The 22,162-nt window shown below is 40.4% G+C and overlaps 1 protein-coding gene across 5 annotated transcripts in view; it reads left to right on the forward strand.

The window, feature by feature from the left end:
* Positions 1–22,162, forward strand: part of GRHL2 (grainyhead like transcription factor 2) — a 175,604-nt gene that overhangs the window by 27,323 nt on the left and 126,119 nt on the right. Inside the window, exon 1 of one of the 5 annotated variants that reach the window (XM_082434308.1) lies at positions 6,372–7,977. The exons of the other annotated variants lie outside the window; for them this stretch is intronic. The gene's annotated coding sequence lies outside the window, so the exon portion shown is untranslated. Of the gene's footprint in view, positions 1–6,371; positions 7,978–22,162 lie in introns of those variants that run through there. 5 annotated transcript variants of the gene reach the window in all.

Below are 22,162 nucleotides of genomic sequence, written 5' to 3' on the forward strand. Positions count from 1 at the left end.
ATGATTTCTTTACTGTCTTTCTGCCATCTGAGACATGTTTGCATGCCCTTTCAAGGCTGGAAATCATTGAAAGCCTGGGCATTTGAAGATGGGGCAGGGTGGGAAAGCTCAGCTTGGCCTTGTGTAGCCTCTGAGTGACTTGCTTAAATGTTCTGTATCGAGTTCACTCCACATCTGCAGGAAGGCATTCTCTATCCTGCCTTTGGGTTTTAGGTCTGTCCCCTACTTGACCTTGGGGTCCTGGGGCTTCTGTTTCTGCTGGAGACAGTTGCCTTGGTTGTTCACATCCTTTCCATTCTCACTCCCGTCGGTCACTAGGGTTGAAAGAAAAGGGTACCTGAGAGTGTTGGCACCACTGTTCATAGTTCACAGTGGAAGGTTGTCATGAAACGTCACCTGGAGCTTTCGACAGGCTTCTTCCTGCCCCTTCCCCGGTATTCCCTCCTCCAGAGGGTCTTGCTGCATTTATCTACCATTTTGTTTTCAGTTCTGTCTTTCTTCACCACCAGGGGTATTTAGTGCTAGCCCCTTCTTCCACTCCCCTGACCTCTCTGGCTGGACCAGAGCATCCAGGATGAAGTCAGCAGGGACTGTCCAGACAGCTGCCTCTATAACCCCAACAGGTTGCAGAAGCCACTGGGACAAAGGGTTGTGCTGTCACTCCAGTGGCCTCTTTCTGTCAAAGAAACCAGGCTGCTCACGGCGTTGGACTGAGCTCTGCAGGACACTTTCATTGGGCAATATTCTAACACTTGTTGGGGAGTCTGTGTAATTTTAAAAAATGCTCACTTTCCTCAGTGACAAGGCAGACAAAGCAGACAAAGGTTGAAGAAGGTCAAATAATATAAAACGTACAACGCTGATATTTGTCTTTTCTTCAGACTTCCACGTCCATGTGAAGTAGTCTGATACAAGTTTCACAAGCATTGCAATTAAGCGGCTACAATTTCTGGAAAGTTTTCTGCCGCGTGCAACCCCGCCTCTTTCTAATGGGCTTGACACGAGTTTGTCTAGCGTCCGCTTGGAGCGACTAAGGTTGGGAACTAGAACTGCACATTTTCACGCAGCGGTGAAACCAGGTAGAAGAGGCAAGGCAACTTGGGTTCACCAACATCTTGTGACCCTGTCACATGGCCAGCAGAAGAGTCAATGTGTCTGTAGAATCCTAAATGTTCTAGAACTTCCAGGCTCAAGATGGTCTTCTTTATTTACAACACGGGCTCATGCCCTGTGATCTCGTGCTTTGTCCACCGTAGAGCATGGCCCTTTCTGAACTCTCCTGCACATCTTCCGCCAAGGTGGAGACACCTGCATCACATATTGCCCTGCTCCTAATCAGTACTTATTATACTTACATGTGACTCTTCCCATTAGAAAACTATAAGTATGGTTTTATAAGTGATGCCTGCACAGAGTCTCCTCTTCACTTGGTTCTGTCTCTCCCCCGTGTTTGCTCCCAAGATCCATTCTGCAGGCTCCTGGTCCTTTCTAAGACATTTCTGCCAGTGCCTCCCTGCCTAGTCATCAAAACAACATGTTATCCTTCTATCAATGTCCCTTCAGTACAGAATGATTCACTCTTAGCCAACGACAGCTACCTCTACATGGTTGAGATCATTTTGTGTTTCTTCTTCTCTTTTCTCCCAGACTAGAAATACCCCAAGTTCTTGCCGTTTCTCCTAAAGTTTGATAGGGGAGATAATGATTTCTCTTAAAGAGTTTTCCTAAGCTGGTATTCAAGCTATTTTTGTATATGTAGTTGAATACTAAACTTAACTAAAGAATTGCCTGGGATTTATTGTAATGATTTCAAGTAAGAGTCTTATTTAAATAAGTAAATACACAAATGAAATCAAACACCTCAACTACTTGCCCCAGTATCATTTATTGGAAGTGAAATTCTTTCAATTCCCTTCTTTCCTTCTTCCCTCCCACCATCCCTCTCTCCTTTCCTTCTTTCCTTTCTTCCTGTAAAATTTCTTTACATGTGCATAATTTTGCATACCCACGTAATTTATGTAAATGCTTGAGTGTGATCATATTATACACAGTGTTTCTTGTGCCTTCCTCTTTCCTTTTCTTGCCGCTTCTCTCCACCCTACTCCCCTTCACCCACGTCACATAACCAACCCCAACCGTAAGTATGTATGTATAAAGATTCATGTATGTATACATTCACATATTCATACATTCACGTAACATGTACAGCTTTAAAATTAATTTTTAACTTCAAGCACAGATCTAAGGCCAAAGGAATAACTTTGATTCTTATTTTCCTGATAGTGTTTTTAGAAGCCCTTCTAAATTCTAATAAGGCAAACTAAAGTTTAACTGATTTTTGTTATTTCTAGCATTTTTGTTTTAGGTCAAGTTTGTTGTATAGCTAACCCATTCACATGCCCTATTTTGTTTTGCAGAAGGGACATCTTGTGTATTCATTGTGTTTAGTGTGGACCTTGTATGGGCTTTCCCATTACTTCCTTGTGTAATGTGGATCTCTGATTAATTTCCTTATCTATTACAGATGGAGTTGGATTCTAATTTTTTTTTTATAACTTTATTTATTTTTATTTATTTATTTATTTTGGCTGCGTTGGGTCTTCGTTGCTGCTCGGGGGCTTTCTCTAGTTGCGGGGAGTGGGGGCTATGCTTCGTTGCGGTGCGTGGGCTTCTCATTGTGGTGGCTTCTCTTGTTGTGGAGCACGGGCTCTAGGCGCATGGGCTTCAGTAGTTGCGGCGTGCGGGCTTTAGAGCGCAGGCTCAGTAGTTGTGGCGCACGGCCTTTGTTGCTCCGCAGCATGCGGGATCTTCCCGGACCAGGGCTCGAACCTGTGTCTCCTGCATTGGCAGGCGGATTCTTAACCACTGCGCCCTGGATTCTAATGTTTTTACCATTGAGTATTTCTGTTAATTTTGGAGAAAATAGACTAACTCACATGCTATGTGAGATTACAAATTGAGTAAGACATAATATCCACTTGCATAAAGATAGTAGAAGTTAAGACTTATACCTAAATAAAGAATAAGGCATAAAATATTGAATGCCTTCAGATAAGGAAAAGGGCTATGTACTCTTAAGGGAAACCCTATGAAAATGATTTTTTTCTCATTAGGTAGAAAATAATCCTTAATTTATCTCTCTCCTGGACAATTTCAGTAGCCTCTTTCTTTCTTTTTATGTATTTATTTATTGATTTAGGCCATGCCATATGGCATGTGGGATCTTAGTTCCCCAACCAGGGATTGAACCCGTGCCCCCTGCATTGGGAACACAGAGTCTTAACCACTGGACTGCCAGGGAAGTCCCAGTAGCGTCTTTCTTGATCTCCTAGTACCTCTTTTTTTTTTTTTTTTTAATCCATTCACTGCAGCCAGAGTGCTCTTTTTAAAACACACATTTGAAGTTGGTCTGTTGCTAAAGACCCTGCCTGCCTTTCCAATGCACTTAGAATAAAATTTAAAATCCTTAAAGTGAATTGCAAATCCTTGCATAATCTGGCCTCTGCCTATCTCTTAAGCTTCATCAGACACTGCTCTCTTCCTTCTTGAAACATTATGCTCCAGCTACACTGCCCTTCATTTAGTTCCTCAACTGGAAGAAACTCCACGCTGCCTCAGTGCATGCTGTTCCTGTCATGCACTCCTTCACCTCTCCTTTTCTTTTTTTTCCATCTGACTAGTTCCTCCTCCTTCAAGGCTCAGTTTAAGGGTCAGTTCCCCAGTAATCCACTCTTATGCAGCCCCATCTCAATCTAAATTAGATCTGTGTTAGTCTGGGCTCTCCAAGCTGAAGACTCCAAGATGGGATTAAACATACAAGGATTTTATTAGGGTAACCACTTGTGTGAAAAAATGGGGAGGGAACTGGTAAAGATGGGAAGGGCTGTCAGACCATGATCCAAGTCTGACTCCGAGGGAAGGAGAGAGGGAAGGCACGTTTGAGTGGAAGCCTCTACAGCTGCTTGCAATCGCAGGAAGATTCGGCAAGGGCACCGGGAGTCTTCAGGCCAAAGTCAGCCATCAGAGGAGTCCCCCGCCTTCCCAGGTTGGGCCTGGCCTCCTAGTCCTGCCATGTGTCATCACTGCCTAGGAGCTGTGAGGAAGTGTGGCCTCCACACAAATGTGGTTGATTTCAGAGTCAGCAGTGGGCTCCTTGATCAATAACGCTTTCTGTGGTTGGAGGACGTGAGGTGTTCGTGGCCACCACAGGAACCCCCGGGACATGTTTTCTCATAGCACCCCAGGCTTTTTCTTTGTTAACACTTGTCACATCTACAATTGTGTATTCTTCTGTAAAAGCTTCACCAGGGCGTTGGGTCTGTCTTTTCCTCACTGTATCCCAGTACTCAGAGCAATACCAGCCCACAGTAAGCACTCAAGCTTGTTGAATCAATGTATTTTTAATGTCCAAGATTTATAAATAGAAGTGCCTCCAGTATATGAAAATCCATGCCCTCTATGATACAATTTTCTATTACGTCTTTATACCTGGACTCATATATCTAACAGTGAGAGCCTATTGTTATAAGAGGACCTCAAAGTGTGAGCACTGGTATGAGATTTTTCTTAGCTTCTAGAGGAAGCTCTGGTGGTAAGATTACTTGAATGAATGAATGAGCAAATGGCAGAGACTTTGCCTCGCTTGATCACCACTGTATCCCCTGCACCTAGATCAGTGCCTGTTGCACAGTAGGAGCTCAAGAGAGGTTGTTCAGTTAATTGAGGGGGAGATTAAGGGGAGAGGGTGGGTGGAGGAGGGAACCTTTTGCCTGAATATGCATGTAATTTCCACTTTATCCTCAAATAGAAGAGCGTTTTTGTGTCCGCAAAGTGCTTCAAATTAGACAGGAGTGTATGTGTCTTCCAGCAACTTGTCCTCTAATCTTTTTTTTTTTTTTAATTTTACACTTTATTTATTTATTTGTTTATTTTTGGCTGTGTTGGGTCTTTGTTTCTGTACATAGGCTTTCTCTAGTTGCAGCGAGTGGGGGCCCCTCTTCATTGCGGTGCGCAGGCCTCTCACTGTCGTGGCCTCTCTTGTTGCTGAGCACAGGCTCCAGACGCGCAGGCTCAGTAGTTGTGGCTCACGGGCCCAGTTGCTCCGCGGCATGTGGGATCCTCCCAGACCACGGCTCGAACCCGTGTCCCCTGCATCGGCAGGCAGACTCCCAACCACTGTGCCACCAGGGAAGCCCCTAATCATTTTGATGTTAACAAAGATACCTGTGTAGTCTTAAGGAAGTGGTATGATCGCTCTGGACCTCAGTTTCCCCATTTGTAAAACGAAAAGTTTGAGGAAAGTAATCATGAAGATTTCTTTCAGCACTTACATGCTATGATTCTGTTTATAAACACAAAAACAACTTGTACCTCAGACCATCGGCAATCCTTGTAAATACCCATATATAAAAATTATATCTAGGGCTTCCCTGGTGGCGCAGTGGTTAAGAATCCGCCTGCCAATGCAGGGAACACGGGTTCGAGCCCTGGTCCGGGAAGATCCCACGTGCCACAGAGCAACTAAGCCCGTGTGCCACAACTACTGAGCCTGTGCTCTAGAGCCCGTGAACCACAACTACTGAGCCTGCGTGCTCCAACTACTGAAGCCTGTGCGCCTAGAGCCCGTGCTCCGCAACAAGAGAAGCCATCGCAATGAGAAGCCTGTGCACCGCATCGAAGAGTAGCCCCCGCTCACTGCAACTAGAGAAAGCCTGTGCACAGCGACGAAGACCCAACACAGCCAAAAAATAATAATAATAATAATAAAATAAATAAATTTTAAAAAATTATATCTAGCTTTGAGTATTTTTGGAATTTAAGTTGCATAAAATACAAGATGCTCTTTTGAGTTTCATTTCTTTCTTAAGTAGGCCTTTTGGTCATAAACTGGGAGGGTTCACAGAGTAGAAATCTATTTTTAAAAGAAAAACAGGGAGAAGGGAGAAAGAGAAAGGCACACAGTGGAAGCTTCGTGCTTTAGAGTGGGGAATTATATAATGGTTGCTGTGATCAGCTTTTATGTCTGGAACAGAGAAAGGGAAATAAGAATTCTGGATGCCACAGAAAGGAAATGCCCAAACTCGTTAGTTCCCCCAAAGTTACAGAGTGCTTATAGAAGCACAGTACTTCTCTCTGTCAGCTAGATGGTCTTTGCTTCCATTCATATACAGTTGTATAAGCAAAATCAAAGGAGAATTACTGAAGGCAAATCACTCACAGTTTCACCTCCAAAAGTTGCTTTTCTTCTATTTTTGTTTGTTTTTCTGTTTCATAACCTATGTTTCATAACATAAATAAAGTGTAAAATTAAAAAAAAAAAGATTAGAGGACAAGTTGCTGGAAGACACACACACTCCTGTCTAAATGTTGTACATTTACTCACATATTATTAGTTTTAACATGGTTGATGTGATAGTCATCCAGACTCAGGAGTTTAGTAGAATGTCCCTCCATTGGGTTTGTCTGATGTTTTTCTCACGTTTAGCCTGGAGTTGCGGATTTTTGCAAAGAGGGCCACAGAGGTGAAGTGTTCTCATCATATCATGTCACGGTGTTCCTGACATCACTCATGATATTAACCTTTATCGCTTGGTTAAGATAGTGGCTGCCAGGTTTCTCCACTGAATCAGTTTTGATTATTTACATTTTTCTAGAAATATTTCCATTTTGTCTAAGTTTCAAATTTATTAACATCAAGGTATTCTCTTTTATTGTGCTCCATCTGAAGTTGTCTCCTTTATTTCCCTAATATTTGATTATCCTTGCCAGTTTGTTAGTTTTCTTTGTCATTTCAAAGAACCAACTTTTGTCTTAAGTTGCCCTTTCTCTCATGCCTTTACTTCATTAATTTATGTTTTTATCTTTAGTATATCCTTCTTTCTTTGGGTTAATTCTATTATTTTTTTCTAATATATTATATGCTTAGCTCTTTAACTTTCACTTTTGTTCATTTCTAGTATAAGCATTTAAAGCTATGAAATTACCTCTAAGTGCTGATTTATCTATATCCCATAACATGTGGGATGTATTTTATTATTCTATTTTAATTTTTTAAATTCCCTTGATTTTTTTTGATCTATGAATATTTGGAAGAGTATCTTATAATTTCTAAACATATGGTGTTTAAAGTTCATCTTTTTGTTATTGGCTTAAAATTTAATTATGCTGTGGTCAGAGAATTTAGTTGGTTTCATAAGAATTCTTTGAAATGGATATTCTTGCTTAATGGCTTGATACAGGGTCAATTTTCTTATGTATCATGGGTGCATAAAAAGAATACTCCTTTCTTTTTAAAATTCAGTTTGAAAAAATCTCTTTTAAAAGTAGGGTTAACTCATTTTTACTTATTGCAATGCTGAAATTGTAAGGTCTTATTTTTCCCATGTTATGTCATCATTTTTATTTTTGCTTACTTTTGTTTCATTGATCAATATTTCTTTTTTCCATTATTTTTTCTCTAGTGATTTTCTAGAACAGTGGTCCTCAAACTTTTTGTTCTCAGAATCGCTTTACGCTCTTAAACTGTTGAAGTCCCTAAAAACCATGTGTTTGTGTGAGTTATTTATATATATCTATTACAATTTACCATACTAGAAATTAAAGATGAGAAATATAAAATATATTTTATGATTCAGTTAAAATAATGATTGCATATTAACCCATTGCATATTAACATAACATTTAAAAATGAAAACTAATTAAAATTTCCAAAACAAAGGAATTTAGTGAGAAGAGTGGTATTGATTTACATTTTTACAATTCTCTTTAATGTCTGGTTTCATAGATGGCAGCTGGATTCTCATATCTGCTTCATTCAGTCTGTTGCAAAATATTATTTTGGTTGAGGTATACATGAAGAAAATCCTGCTTCACACTGATAGTCAGATGGAAAAGGAAAATGTATCTTCATAGCCTTTTCAGATAATTGTAGATACTTGGATACTGCATCAAAATTTGGCAGGTGATAGTTTCTTAAATGTTAGTTGCAATGTGGAAACTGAAATCATACAATGAACTTTCTGTACTCTCTTACATTAAAATCCCTATGTCTGTTTTGCACTTTGAGTGGCTCTTTTACCTGTGTGTGATTTTTGCAATGTCAGACATTGACGTTTGGAAATGTTGGTTGACAGAGTTATTCAGATCTTCCAAATGTTAACATGTTTCATGATATATTAGCAAAAAATCACATCCACGGAGGGTCCTCGGGAAGATGGCGGAAGAGTAAGACGCGGAGATCACCTTCCTTCCCACAGATACAGTAGAAATACATCTACACGTGGAACTGCTCCCACAGAACACCCACTGAACGCTGGCAGAAAACGTCCGATCTCCAAAAAGGCAAGAAACTCCCCCCGTACTTGGGTAGGGCAAAAGAAAAAAGAAATAACAGAGACAAAAGAATAGGGACGGCACCTGCACCAGTGGGAGGGAGCCGTGAAGGAGGAAAGATTTCCACGCACTAGGAAGCCCCTTAGCGGGCGGAGACTGCGTGTGGCAGAGGGGGGAAGCTTCGGAGCCACGGAGGAGAGCGCAGCCACAGGGGTGCGGAGGGCAAAGCGGAGAGATTCCCGCACGGAGGCTCGGCGCCGAGCAGCACTCTCCAGCCCGAGAGGCTTGTCTGCTCACCCGCCGGGGCGGGCGGGGCTGGGAGCTGAGGCTCGGGCTTCGGTCGGATCGCAGGGAGAGGACTGGGGTTGGCGGCGTGAACACAGCCTGAAGGGGTTAGTGCACCACAGCTAGCCGAGAGGGAGTCCGGGAAAAAGTCTGCAGCTGCCGAAGAGGCAAGAGACTTTTTCTTCCCTCTTTGTTTCCTGGTGCGCGAGGAGAGGGGATTCAGAGCGCTGCCTAAACGAACTTCAGAGACGGGCGCGAGCCGCAGCTACCAACGCGGATCCCACAGCAACAGGGGCGCAGAGGGAAAAACGGAGAGATTCCCGCACAGAGGCTCGGCGCCGAGCAGCACTCTCCAGCCCGAGAGGCTTGTCTGCTCACCCGCCGGGGCGGGCGGGGCTGGGAGCTGAGGCTCCGGTTTCGGTTTCGGTTGGATCGCAGGGAGAGGACTGGGGCTGGCAGCGTGAACACAGCCTGAAGGGATTAGCGCACAACAGCTGGCTGGGAGGGAGACCGGGAAAAAGTCTGCAGCTGCCGAAGAGGCAAGGGACTTTTTCTTGCCTCTTTGTTTCGCGGCGCGCAAGGAGAGGGGATTCAGAGCGCCGCCTAAACGAACTCCAGAGAAGGGCGCGAGCCGCGGCGATCACCGCAGACTCCACAGCAACAGGGGCGCAGAGAAAAAAAAAACGGAGAGACTCCCGCACAGAGGCTCGGCGCGGAGCAGCACTCACCAGCCCGAGAGGCTTGTCTGCTCGGCGGGCGGGGCTGGGAGCTGAGGCTCGGGTTTCGGTTTCGGTTGGATCGCAGGGAGAGGACTGGGGCTGGCGGCGTGAACACAGCCTGAAGGGGTTAGCGCACCACAGCTGGCTGGTAGGGAGTCCGGGAAAAGGTCTGCAGCTGCCGAAGAGGCAAGAGACTTTTTCTTGCCTCTTTGTTTCGCGGCGCGCAAGGAGAGGGGATTCAGAGTGCCGCCTAAACGAACTCCAGAGAAAGGCGTGAGCCGCGGCGATCAGCACGGACCCCAGAGACGGGCGTGAGACGCTGGGGCTGCTGCTGCCGCCTCCAAAAAGCCTGTGTGTGAGCACAAGTCACTCTCCACATCGCCCCTCCCGGGAGCCTGTGCAGCCCGCCACTGCCAGGGTCCCGTGATCCGGGGACAAGTTCCCCGGGAGAACGCACTGCCCGCCTCAGGCTGCTGCAACGTCACGCCGGCCTCGGCCGCCGCAGGCTCACCCCGGCTCCTCTGTACACCTCCCTACCCGCGGCCTGAGTGAGCCAGAGCCCCCGAAGCAGCTGCTCCTTTAACCCCGTCCTGTCTGTGCGGGGAATAGACGCCCTCAGGCGACCTACACGCAGAGGCGGGTCCAAATCCAAAGCTGAACCCCAGGAACTGTGCGAACAGGGAAGATAAGGGGAAATCTCTCCCAGCAACCTTAGAAGCAGCGGATTAAAACTCCACAAACAACTTGATGTGCCTGCATCTGGTGAATACCTGAATAGACAACGAATCATCCCAAATTCAGGAGGTGGACTTTGGGAGCAGGATATATTAATTTTTCCCCTTTTCCTTTATTTGTGAGTGTATATGTATATGCTTCTGGGTGCGATTTTGTCTGTATAGCTTTGCTTTACAATAGCTTTATTTTACTTCACTATATTATAGCCTCTTTCTTTCTTTCTTTCTTTCTTTCTATTTTTTCTCCCTTCTACTCTGAGCCGTGTGGACGAAAGGCTCTTGGTGCTCCAGCCAGGCATCAGGGCCGTGCCTCTGAGGTGGGAGAGCCAACTTCAGGACACTGGTCCACAAGAGACCTCCCAGCTTCACGTAATACCAAAAGGCAAAAATCTCTCAGAGATCTCCATCTCAACATCAAGACCCAGCTTCACTCAACGACCAACAAGCTACAGTGCTGGACACCCTATGCCAAACAACTAGCAAGACAGGAACACAGCCCCATCCATTAGCAGAGAGGCTGCCTAAAATCATAATAAGGCCACAGACACCCCAAAATACACCACCAGACGTGGACGTGCCCACCAGAAAGACAAGAGCCAACCTCATCCACCAGAGCTCAGGCACTAGTTCCCTCCACCAGGAAGCCTACACAACCCACTGAACCAACCTTAGCCACTGGGGACAGATACCAAAAACAACAGGAACTACGAACCTGCAGCCTGTGAAAAGGAGACCCCAAACACAGTAAGATAAGCAAAATGAGACGACAGAAAAACACACAGCAGATGAAGGAGCAGGGTCAGAACATACCAGACTTAACAAATGAAGAGGAAATAGGTAGTCTACCTGAAAAAGAATTCAGAATAATGATAGTAAGGATGATCCAAAATCTTGGAAATAGAATAGACAAAATGCAAGAAACATTTAACAAGGACGTAGAAGAACTAAAGAGGAACCAAGCAATGATGAAAACCACAATAAATGAAATTAAAAATACTCTAGATGGGATCAATAGCAGAATAACTGAGGCAGAAGAAAGGATAAGTGACCTGGAAGATAAAATGGTGGAAATAACTACTGCAGAGCAGGATAAAGAAAAAAGAATGAAAAGAACTGAGGACAGTCTCAGAGACCTCTGGGACAACATTAAACGTGCCAACATTCGAATTATAGGGGTCCCAGAAGAAGAAGAGAAAAAGAAAGGGACTGAGAAGATATTTGAAGAGATTATAGTTGAAAACTTCCCTAATATGGGAAAGGAAATAGTTAATCAAGTCCTGGAAGCACAGAGAGTCCCATACAGGATAAACCCAAGGAGAAACACACCAAGACACATATTAATCAAACTGTCAAAAATTAAATATAAGGAAAACATATTAAAGGCAGCAAGGGAAAAAAAACAAATAACACACAAGGGAATCCCCATAAGGTTAACATCTGATCTTTCAGCAGAAACTCTGCAAGCCAGAAGGGAGTGGCAGGATATACTTAAAGTGATGAAGGAGAAAAACCTGCAACCAAGATTACACTACCCAGCAAGGATCTCATTCAGATTCGATGGAGAAATTAAAACCTTTACAGACAAGCAAAAGCTGAGAGAGTTCAGCACCACCAAACCAGCTTTACAACAAATGCTAAAGGAACTTCTCTAGGCAAGAAACACAAGAGAAGGAAAACACCTACAATAACAAACCCAAAACATTTAAGAAAATGGGAATAGGAACATACATATCGATAATTACCTTGAATGTAAATGGATTAAATGCTCCCACCAAAAGACACAGGCTGGCTGAATGGATACAAAAACAAGACCCATATATATGCTGTCTACAAGAGACCCACTTCAGACCTAGAGACACATATAGACTGAAAGTGAGGGGATGGAAAAAGATATTCCATGCAAATGGAAATCAAAAGAAAGCTGGAGTAGCAATTCTCATATCAGACAAAATAGACTTTAAAATAAAGACTATTACAAGAGACAAAGAAGGACACTATATAATGATCAAGGGATCGATACAAGAGGAAGGTATAACAATTGTAAATATTTATGCACCCAACATAGGAGCACCTCAATACATAAGGCAAATACTAACAGCCATAAAAGGGGACATCGACAGCAACACAATCATAGTAGGGGACTTTAACACCCCACTCTCACCAATGGACAGATCATCCAAAATGAAAATAAATAAGGAAACACAAGCTTTAAATGATACATTAAACAAGATAGACTTAATTGATATTTATAGGACATTCCATCCAAAAACAACAGAATACACATTTTTCTCAAGTGCTCATGGAACATTCTCCAGGATAGATCATATCTTGGGTCACAAATCAAGCCTTGGTAAATTTAAGAAAATTGAAATAGTATCAAGTATCTTTTCCGACCACAACGCTATGAGACTAGATATCAATTACAGGAAAAGACCTGTAAAAAATACAAACACATGGAGGCTACACAATACATTACTTAATAACGAAGTGATCACTGAAGAAATCAAAGGGGAAATCAAAAAATACCTAGAAACAAATGACAATGGAGATACGACGACCCAAAACCTATGGGACGCAGCAAAAGCAGTGCTAAGAGGGAAGTTTATAGCAATACAAGCCTACCTCAAGAAACAAGAAACATCTCGAATAAACAACCTAACCTTGCACCTAAAGCAATTAGAGAAAGAAGAACAAAAAAACCCCAAAGCCAGCAGAAGGAAAGAAATTATAAAGATCAGGTCAGAAATAAATGAAAAAGAAATGAAGGAAACAATAGCAAAAATCAATGAAACTAAAAGCTGGTTCTTTGAGAAGATAAACAAAATTGATAAACCATTAGCCAGACTCATCAAGAGAAAAAGGGAGAAGACTCAGATCAATAGAATTAGAAATGAAAAAGGAGAAGTAACCACTGACACTGCAGAAATACAAAAGATCATGAGAGATTACTACAAGCAACTCTATGCCAATAAAATGGACAACCTGGAAGAAATGGACAGATTCTTAGAAAGGCACAAACTGCCGAGACTGAACCAGGAAGAAATAGAAAATATGAACAGACCAATCACAAGCACTGAAATTGAAACTGTGATTAAAAACCTTCCAACAAACAAAAGCCCAGGACCAGATGGCTTCACAGGTGAATTCTATCAAACATTTAGAGAAGAGCTAACACCTATCCTTCTCAAACTCTTCCAAAATATTGCAGAGGGAGGAACACTCCCAAACTCATTCTACGAGGCCACCATCACCCTGATACCAAAACCAGACAAAGATGTCACAAAGAAAGAAAACTACAGGCCAATATCACTGATGAACATAGATGCAAAAATCCTCAACAAAATACTAGCAAACAGAATCCAACAGCACATTAAAAGGATCATACACCATGATCAAGTGGGGTTTATCCCAGGAATGCAAGGATTCTTCAATATACGCAAATCAATCAATGTGATACATCATATTAACAAACTGAAGGAGAAAAACCATATGATCATCTCAATAGATGCAGAGAAAGCTTTCGACAAAATTCAACACCCATTTATGATAAAAGCCCTGCAGAAAGTAGGCATAGAGGGAACTTTCCTCAACATAATAAAGGCCATATATGACAAACCCACAGCCAACATTGTCCTCAATGGTGAAAAACTGAAACCATTTCCACTAAGATCAGGAACAAGACAAGGTTGCCCACTCTCACCACTATTATTCAACATAGTTTTGGAAGTGTTAGCCACAGCAATCAGAGAAGACAAAGAAATAAAAGGAATCCAAATCGGAAAAGAAGAAGTAAAGCTGTCACTATTTGCAGATGACATGATACTATACATAGAGAATCCTAAAGATGCTACCAGAAAACTCCTAGAGCTAATCAATGAATTTGGTAAAGTAGCAGGATACAAAATTAATGCACAGAAATCTCTTGCATTTCTATACACTAATGACGAAAAATCTGAAAGTGAAATTAAGAAAACACTCCCATTTACCATTGCAACAAAAAGAATAAAATATCTAGGAATAAACCTACCTAAGGAGACAAAAGACCTGTATGCAGAAAATTATAAGACACTGATGAAAGAAATTAAAGATGATACAAATAGATGGAGAGATATACCATGTTCCTGGATTGGAAGAATCAACATTGTGAAAATGACTCTACTACCCAAAGCAATCTACAGATTCAATGCAATCCCTATCAAACTACCACTGGCATTTTTCACAGAACTAGAACAAAAAATTTCACAATTTGTATGGAAACACAAAAGACCCCGAATAGCCAAAGCAATCTTGAGAACGAAAAATGGAGCTGGGGGAATCAGGCTCCCTGACTTCAGACTATATTACAAAGCTTCAGTAATCAAGACAGTTTGGTACTGGCACAAAAACAGAAATATAGATCAATGGAACAGGATAGAAAGCCCAGAGATAAACCCACACACATATGGGCACCTTATTTTTGATAAAGGAGGCAAGCATATACAGTGGAGAAAAGACAGCCTCTTCAATAAGTGGTGCTGGGAAAATTGGACAGGTACATGTAAAAGTATGAAAATAGAACACTCCCTGACACCATGCACAAAAATAAACTCAAAATGGATTAAAGACCTAAGTGTAAGGGCAGACACTATCAAACTCTTAGAGGAAAACATAGGCAGAACACTCTATGACATACATCACAGCAAGATTCTTTTTGACCCAGCTCCCAGAGAAATGGAAATAAGAACACAAATAAACAAATGGGACCTAATGAAACTTAAAAGCTTTTGCACAGCAAAGGAAACCATAAACAAGACCAAAAGACAACCATCAGAATGGGAGAAAATATTTGCAAATGAAGCAACTGACAAAGGATTAATCTCCAAGATTTACAAGCAGCTCATGCAGCTCAATAACAAAAAAACGAACAACCCAATCCAAAAATGGGCCGAAGACCTAAATAGACATTTCTCCAAAGAAGATATACAGATGGCCTACAGACACATGAAAGAATGCTCAACATCATTAATCATTAGAGAAATGCAAATCAAAACTACAATGAGATATCATCTCACACCGGTCAGAATGGCCATCATCAAAAAATCTAGAAACAATAAATGCTGGAGAGGGTGTGGAGGAAAGGGAACACTCTTGCACTGTTGGTGGGAATGTAAATTGATACAGCCACTATGGAGAACAGTATGGAGGTTCCTTAAAAAACTACAAATAGAACTACCATACGACCCAGCAATCCCACTACTGGGCATATACCCTGAGAAAACCATAGGTCAAAAAGAGTCATGTACCAAAATGTTCATTGCAGCTCTATTTACAATAGCCAGGACATGGAAGCAATCTAAATGTCCATCGACAGATGAATGGATAAAGAAGATGTGGCACATATATACAATGGAATATTACTCAGCCATAAAAAGAAATGAAATGGAGGTATTTGTAATGAGGTGGATGGAGTTAGAGTCTGTCATACAGAGTGAAGTAAGTCAGAAAGAGAAAAACAAATACAGTATGCTAACACATATATACGGAATCTAAGGGGAAAAAAAAAAAAAAAAGGCCATGAAGAACCTACTGGCAAGACGGGAATAAAGACACAGACCTACTAGAGAATGGACTTGAGGATATGGGGAGGGGGTGGGGTGAGATGTGACAGGGTAAGAGAGTGTCATGGACATATATACACTACCAAATGTAAAATAGATAACTAGTGGGAAGCAGCCGCATAGCACAGGGAGATCAGCTCGGTGCTTTGTGACCATCTAGAGGGATGGGATGGGGAGGGTGGGAGGGAGGGAGATGCAAGAGGGAAGAGAAATGGGAACATATTGTATATGTATAACTGATTCACTTTGTTATAAAGCAGAAGCTAACACACCATTGTAAGGCAATTATACTTCAATAAAGATGTTAAAAAAAAAAAAAAAAAAAAAGATAAAGAGAAGCAGATACACACTTAAACATAAGATACCATGAGTAAACTGAACACATGAGTACATATATAGAGGAAAATACACTATTTTTTAGGTTTCACTGAGTAAAAAGTATCTTTGCATACCACACTCCCTAATAAACTTTGAAGTCTTAAAAAAAAAAAAAAAAAAAAAAAAAAAATCACATCCACTAATATCTCTTTCTAGCTCATCAGAAAATCTTAAAGTATTAGGAAGTTGTCAATAGTGGTGCAAACAAGTTTTCAAAAATTCTTAAAAAGTTTAAATTTTATCATTGGCAACAAATACTGTCAGTTGTTTTCCTTGAAGTGATAGACTCACACTTGGTTTATATTTGAGAAAATGTTGGCCAAACACCCAAGTCTGAAAACGTAGATGTTGGCCTGTTAGTCTTTCTATGAAAAAAGCAGCCAGTTCATTTTCAACTTAAACAATTGCACAAGTACTTTCCCTGAGGCAATCATTGTTGTTCAGTATGCAACAGAAGTGCTTTCTGTGTACTGCCCACTTTGTCACACAGAATATTAAAAAGATGTGTACTCAAGTTTGAGTTTAATAAAATTAATATTTTATTCTACTTCGTTAAGGACATTCTCAGATGAAACTAGCATCTTTTGTTCTTGTGTTTGCTTGTTTTGTTTTTATTGTGAATGTGTGTTGCTAAGAATACAGTGACTCAAGGACACCTTGATGTCACTGCTTTGATTCATGTCAGGAACCAGAACTTTTACTCACTATTAGTTTTGTACCATCAGTGCAAATGTCAATATAGTGAAAAGGCAAATGTCTTAGTATCGTTATGAAAATAGTTTTGACCTTATGGATCCCTGAAATCTAAGAGACCCTTAGAGGTCTGCAGACCATATAATGAAAATTGCTGCTCTAAAATTTCTCCATCCTATCTTTATCCTAGTAACTGTAACCACTGAATTTTTAATAAGCACATTTAAAAATATTTTCTGTCAGTATCAGGAATTAATCATTATCCATTGCTCTTTCTCCATACGAAGCAAAATCTTCAGGCTACTTTATTTTTTTTTAAATTTTTTTTTTCAGGATTTTTTTGATGTGGACCATTTTTAGAGTCTGTGTTGAATTTGTTACAGTATTGCTTCTGTTTTATGTTTTGGCCCTGAGGCATGTGGGATATTAGCTCCCCGACCAGGGATCGAACCTGTACCCCGTGCATTGGAAGGCAAAGTCTTTTTTTAAAATAATTAATTAATTAATTAATTAATTTTTGGCTGAGTTGGGTCTTTGTTGCTGTGCGCGGGCTTCTCATTGCGGTGGCTTCTCTTATTGCAGAGTACGGGCTCTAGGTGCGTGGGCTTCAGTAGTTGTGGCTCACGGGCTCTAGAGTGCAGGCTAAGTAGTTGTGGCACACGTCCTTAGCTGCTCCACGGCATGTGGGATCTTCCCGGCCCAGGGCTCGAACCCATGTCCCCTGCATTGGCAGGTGGATTCTTAACCAGTACTCCACCAGGGAAGCCCGGAAGGCAAAGTCTTAACCACTGGACTGCCAGGGAAGTCCCAAAATCTTCAGGACACTTTTAAACAATCTCCTATCCCCTCTCAGATATTTCATTCCAGTTTGGTATTATCTTTAAGAATCCTTTCCTAGTGGCTTAAATTTCATTTCCATGATCAGAAATTAGTTACAAGTAATTTAACATTTTACTGATTTATCTGATACTCTGATTGCTATATCAGTTTTCTTTTCTACCCTGAATGCCTTTTTTTTCATTTTGAATTGAGGGGTAATTCCTTCAAAAGGGATATAGGAGTAGAATAGTTTTTGAATCCTTTTATGACCAAACATGTCTTTATTTTGCCATCACACTAATTGATCTTTTGGTGTGTTCAGAATTCTATGTTCAAATCCCCTTTCTCTTGTCTTGCAGCATTTAGCAGATGAGAAGTTTATTGGCTGACTGTTTCTTGTTTTGTTGAAAGTTACTTGGTATTTGTAGCATTTTTCATTTAATCTTTAACATAGAAATTTTGCTAGGATATGGATAGATGTGTTTCTTTTTATTATCCTTTTTAGCATTTTGGGGCCTTTCATTCCCAAGGCTCAAGTTTTTGTCAGCTGGAGGACATTTTCTTCTATTATTTCTTTGATTATTTATTTTTCCCTTTCATCCTCTTGCTTTCTTCTGTAACTCTTATCAGTTGAACATTATACCCCTGAATCTATTCTGCATACCTTTTAACATTGTCTCATAAATTCTCTTTTTTCTTTAGAAACTGGAAAAATCCCTTGCTTAGCTCTCCCAGATCATAACATTTTTTTTCAGCTCTTCTCTATGCAACTCTCAAACAAAGTTATTTTTATTTCAGAAATTATGTATCTTGTGATGATTTCTTTTTCATAGTAACCTGCTTTGCACGTGCAATATCTTCTTTTTAACATTATTTTCTATATCTGACATTAATTATTTTCCTCATCAACAAGACGTTTTGTTCATCTTGGGCCTCTCTTTTGTTCATGTTAGTTTTCCTTAAATATCTGGTTATTCTTAGTTCTCCTATTAAGAATAAAGAGTTGGGCTGCTCACCTTTCAAAGCTGCCAGGGTTTGTTAGCAGAGTGGAGCTCACTCTTCCTAGGGTGGGCTGTTCTCTTAAGTGGAAGGAGTGGTCACGGGTGCTGAGGGTACCTGGAGGTTTCCTTTGCATATATACAGGTGAGGTCCCAGGGGGCAAACTTGGGTAGGACACATTAGAGGGTTTTCCCGTTGTTTTAAGCTAAGTATCCACCCCCCCACCTTTGTTTCCATTTGGTAGCTTGAAGTTACTCTAGGTGTTTTACTGAGTTATTTCTCTTTCTGGTGCTAGGGCCCCCCCAAAGGCCGACTCCTGTATTTAAGAGGTGAACGCTGTAGCTAGTTCCTATGACTGGCTTGGTTATAGATGCTGAAGACTCTGAGTTAGAGTTTTCCAGGCTCAGTGGGAAAACCAGTTCTCACTTATGCATTAACCTCTCCTGCACCAGCGTAGGGGTGCAGCCTTCTTGACTTTGGTTTCTCCTCTATTCCAATCTTCTGCTTTCTGTCTTCTTGAATTGCACAAAATTTCTGTTTTTACATTGACTACACGTTATTATGTGTCTCAGTTCAGGGAAATCTTTGAAGGAAAAGTAAACACATGAAATGGTCATGAGATAGAACTCAGTCCTGCAGCCTTTTAAGAGGCTCTTGTGGTTTTTTTGGTTTTTGTTTTGTTTTTTTGCTGCTAAAGACTTGAGCATGATAAGTTCCTCCAAAGAACTGATTCTCTTTTTAATTTTTGAAGCTAATTTGGTTTTAAGATGATTCTTTTCTTTAAAAATTGTATTTTGGTCACTATTGAAATATAATGTTTTTAATATTTCCTGCTTATTTAATGTATATTTTTATTACATCAATTATTTAATATTTTTCTACAGGATATTTAAAAACAGATGGCCTCTAACTGTGTCAAACTAAAGGTGGATAAGGAGTAGTAGCTATCCCTCCCCATATACAATTTATTTGTGTTGTCTGCCTCATGTGTACCCTGCAGAATGTTTCAGCACCTTGGAATTCTACAAATAACTTAAACACATCATCTTTGTCTTCAAGGAGCTTATAGACTTCCCCTTTGCACAGTTTCTCTAGAACTTTGAATTTGGACATTATCTCATTTACTTCCATGTAAGAAAATTCGCTGTCGTATTAGCCTCTTGTATCCGGTCTGTTTTCTAGTTCCCTCTTTTCAAGTAACTTTTTTTCTGATTATGAAAATAGAGCATAGTCAAGAATTGGTAACAGGGAAGGATGCCTAAGAGCTCAGGCTCTGTGATGCCATCCTGGTCTAAGCTGACTGCTGCATAACCCTGGGCAAGCAACTTAGCACTCTCTGTTCAGTGTTCCTGTCTACGTAAAGGGCATGGTTACCTTGCCTAACTTTAAGGCTATAACAAAGAATAAATGTGTTAACCCTTGTCAGGGGCTTAGAACACTATCTGGCGTATGGTAGGGGCTCATTAAGTATGTGTAACTTACAGACTATTTGAAAAGTGAAAAAGTAGAAAGAAGACAATAAAAATTCACCTATAATCACTGTTAACATTTTGAATTTCAATTTACGCACACACACACAAACACAATTTTAACCAATTTTAGTTATTTCATAGATTGTGAGCACTACAAATTGTCTTCATTTAAAGTATTATTTTCTTGTCCTCTTTCTTCTACTTTCCATTATGACATCTTTTTCCTCATGGTTGTTTCTAGTCCTTTCCAGCAGCTTCTTAATTATATCCCTAATCCTCTCAGTCCTTGATTACTTAATAGGTGGACTAAACATGCTTAGGTCACTAGCAAAGCTAGGGCACCGCTGAGAGAGAGAGAGAGAGCGCGAGATTACTCTTCAGTCAATGGATCAGTATATTTTGCAGTTAATATATCCAAAGTGGAACTACCCTAATTTCAATAGACGTAAGTTTTGTTTTAAAGTTCATTATTTTTAAAAACTGTGCATTTTATATGGTGGAGAGCATTATAATATTTTCACTGAATTAATTGAATTCTCTCTTTCTCAAATATAACCATCTGCAACATAAGATTATCAATATCATTCCAGGCTTTTGAATTCATTTTATTTCCTTTGACTTGTATATGGATTAGGTCAAGGGCAAAAGGTTAGAGTCATTAAGGACAAGTGCTCAGTGTAGAAACTTCCTAATCAATTTCAACCCTTGTTCTAACATGGAAAGTATCTGTTATCTCTTGTGATTTGCCTCTAGCAAGCACCAAAAGGAGGGATATTATTGAAAGTAGCTACTAGTGAAATGACTAACATTGTTGGCATTTAAATTGTGACATTAACCCTGATTAGGATGATTGGTTCATTAGTTTCCATTTGAAACTCATATTCTGTAACTGGAGAAAATGCCAAGATTCCCAAAGAAAGAATAATTGTTAGTTGTTGAAATCTTGCTCTTAAGTTTAGGGTCTGAATATAGTCTTTTTTTTTGTTTTGGCTGGGAAGCTGAAGTGATCGTAGGTCAGTAACCAGCTACAGTAAATCAGCTACAAGAAATTGAAGAGGATAAAGGCTAAACTCCAAGTGCTGAAGACTCAGCATAAGATGAGATATTCTATTTGGAAAATAGAATTCATAATTCATACAATCTCAAGATAAAGTCTCTGTATATGTGTGTGTGTGCGAGAGAGAGACAAAGACAGAGACAGAGAGAGAGATGGGACAGAGAAGAGGGGGATACTGAGGCAGAGAACATACCATCAAATCCTAAGAATTATGTAAAAACTTCACTTCTTTTTTTTTTTAATTGAAGTATAGTTGATTTACAATGTTTCAGGTGTACAACAAAGTGATTCAGTTATACATATATATTCTTTTTCAGATTCTTTTCCATTATAGGTTATTAGAAGATATTGAGTATAGTTCCCTGTGCTATACAGTAGTTCATGGTTGTTTATTTAATATATAGTAGTTTGTATCTGATAATCCCATACTCCTAATTTATCTCTCCCCACCCTTCCCCTTTGGTAACCGTAAGTTTGTTTTCTATGTCTGTGAGTCTATTTCCATTTTGTAAATAAGTTCATTTGTATCATTTTTTTAGATTCCATGTGTAATTGATAACGTATGATATTTGTCTTTCTCTGTCTGACTTACTTAGTATGATAATCTCTAGGTAAAACTTCACTTCTTAAAGAGAGGTGGAAAAAATTCTTTTGCCCCCAGTTCAAGTCAATGTTGAGAATGATATACAACAGGTGGAAGAAAGGGTCATGGATTGCAGACCTTTGCTGATTAGAGTTCAGTCTTCCTCTAGTTTTGTCTCTGGTCTGCACATGCATCTGCTTGGTTTCCTTGTGTGTAGCTCACATTTTAGGAGAACAGAAAAATGAATCCTCATTTTGTTTAATTTGAAGGTGAGAAGTAGGAGGTGAGAGAAAAACAGTTTAGGATCAATCCTTGTTAAATTAATTTTACAATTATGCTTCTTAAAATTAAGGCAACTTGCATTTATATAGCATTTTATAGCTCACAACCAATTTACAAACACACTATAAACTGATTTTATGAAAACGTGAAAAATATAGCTCCCTCCCTCCCTCCCTTCATAGTACTTTAAACCCCAACTTATACTTCAGTTCT

Source organism: Balaenoptera physalus (assembly GCF_965194825.1).
Source record: "Balaenoptera physalus genome assembly, chromosome: 17".
In the NCBI taxonomy this organism is placed as follows: Eukaryota; Metazoa; Chordata; class Mammalia; order Artiodactyla; family Balaenopteridae; genus Balaenoptera; species Balaenoptera physalus.